Genomic DNA, 2,759 nt, shown 5'->3' with positions numbered 1-2,759 from the left:
GTCTTTGGCCGTAATTTTTTTGCATTGAAGGGATAGAAAGTTGTGGCAGAATGTAAAAAAAACAAATTGAAATCTTTCAGACCATATTCTCAGGGACTGTTGGTTCCTTTGTGAAACATTTACACAGAAGAAAAGTTGGTTTTAATTATAAAGATGGCTATGATGGTAAAATTGGTGTAGGCATTCATGTTCATTTAAAACAGGATACATTTTAATCATGTCTAACATCAGTGGTTAAAGATCCCCAAACCCTTGTCCAAAATTCCTATTAATTATGTTTGTATCACTGTCATTTGAGATAATAATATCCCAAATGTTAAGTTCCATCATGACATAAATATGTCACCTCATTCAGTAATGATTGGGCTACACAGATGTGCAGGAAGCTGTTCTTCTCTTGGCCTTCCAGTAGGTGGCAACCAAAGCTCACATTTCACAGTTGGAGTACAGTACAAGAACTGAATGCTTAAAGCTCCTATCCAATGACAAAAGACCAGTGTCACACACACAATTACATATATTGGCCGCGTTTCCCAGATTCGTTAAGAAGCTCTTAAGTGCCAAGATCTTCTTAGGAGCGCTCTTAAGAACGCTGTGAAAGAAGGATGCGTTTCCCAGAGTCGCTCTTAGCTTAAGAAGATCTTTCACTAAGAAGGAAATGTAAGATCGAGCTGACCCACTCTTAACAGCCTTCTTAGCGACCAAATGCTCAGTGATCAAGCGCGTCAGGGAAATTTATATCCTCCACTTTGCGAAATAATAAAACAATGCTCAGTGTTGAAATGCGCTCATAGCTGCGGACCACTGGCGCAAGAAAAAATAAGAAAATGGTAGATGAAAAAAAACCTTTTTATTGAATTACACGTTTAACTTTTCCGCAACATCTGCATATATGAGTTTATAGTACTACACATAAAAAAAAAAACAACCCTGTGGCATTTCACAGATATCAAGGGAACAGATGTATTAAACTCAGCTGAACCTCATCCAGAGAGGCTTCACCTGCTACTCTGCGTTGCCAAAGTCCGCGCGTGTGAGAAACCACGGCTGCAATACAGCACATTCTCCCTGCGAACCAACAGCGTCGCCGTGCGCGAAGCCAGACGGTTTACATAAATGCATACGTGCATCAGCACTTCTCCCCACTGATTCAGCACAGCAGCAGCGCGGTGGACAGCTCCCACTAAGAGCTTCTTCAGAAGCTTCTTTGGCTTGATCTTAAGGTTCTCCTAAGAAGGCAGTTAAGAACGCATCTGGGAAACACCCGTATCTTAGCGCTCCTTCTTAGCCGAACCCTTCTTAAGAGCCTTCTTAAGTCCTTAAGAACGATCGAATCTGGGAAACGCGGCCATTTTATGTACTACAGTCATCTATATATTCATGTGCTGCAGATGTCCCAAGGCCTACAAAGAAGTGACTTTGACCATGTATTGCATTGATAAGAGGCGCTTTATTGGCAAACTTGATGCACTTTTTGTACGTTAACACTGAGGCACATTACCTTTTTCAGCTAGAGCACTAAAGCTATTACACGTGATACATCAGAACATGTTTTTTCTAGCTTTCATTGTACAACCATATAAAAATAATTGACAGATCACAATGGAATTAGACGTACTTGTCGTAAATATAAATGAACAGAACTGTATCTAGTGTCTATAATGACATGTTAATAATAATGATAAACTTTTTTAGAATATTTATATAGCACTTTTCAGAGACGGAGTTTAATACTGATAAACATTTATATATGAGGTCAGTTTACCAAACAGGGATGACACCTTGATTAAATCAAAAGTAACTGGCACATTGATTGACCACAGTACATTTCCAAACATACTAGGAGTGATGAGACTGGCACAGTACAACCAAATCTACCATGAACAATGAAAACTACTTTCCAGTTGTCACAATATTTCAGAATCATATTTAAGGTGTAAATAGCTCTGTGTGTACAATGGTTTATAACCTACACACAGAGTTTGGCATTTCATTAGTAAAATAAGAAAAATCGTAGAGTCTCTTAAGTACATAACATAACTATATCAGAGTGCATAGGAAAGCAAGTGCAACAACAGACATTATTGTGACTGTATACTCCATGTGCCAAAACAGCAGCAGCTACAATGCTATTAGGCTATTTGTACATAATCGTGCTACTAGTGGTGCTTCAGCTATTTCTCATAGGCTGTAAATATCATATATGTGATGTAGTTGGTTATCTTAGTGCCTAAAAGCCTTTTACATGACGAGCCCTCAAACAGGCAGAAAAATACATTGCACTCGTATAATGCTTTATAATCCACAGCAGGCTAGTTTTACAGCGATGATGAGACAATGATGGTTTCCTGTTTGAGCAAGTACTACAGAAACAACGAATCTCTAAATCCTTGTGTTGTTTATCTAATTAAGGCGTTTGTTTCCCTCCCATCAGCTTAAAGCTAAATAATGGAATGATTATGTTTGGTGTATTTTGTAAAGTTGCAGTAGCACTGAGTTACTAAAGCTAAAATCAACACAGAGATGGTAATATCAAACTACTGCTGGATCTTTGTGGATACTGCATATGTATGGTGTATTGTGTGTGGTTGTGGTGGTTGTCTTTGGCCAAGCTGCATGCTGGTATTTCATTGAGGAGGTGAAATAAAAGTGGTCGAATTAGGCGAGTGTTGCAATGACAGTTGTCTGATTGGGTGATGAGATGAAGCTGTGATCTGCAGGATATGAGACAGGTCATTGTCTGGTTTCGTCCTTGTAGT

This window comes from Pagrus pagrus (assembly GCF_965226575.1).
Source record: "Pagrus pagrus genome assembly, chromosome: 20".
Taxonomy (NCBI): domain Eukaryota; kingdom Metazoa; phylum Chordata; class Actinopteri; order Spariformes; family Sparidae; genus Pagrus; species Pagrus pagrus.
Note: the sequence above shows the minus strand (reverse complement) of the source record.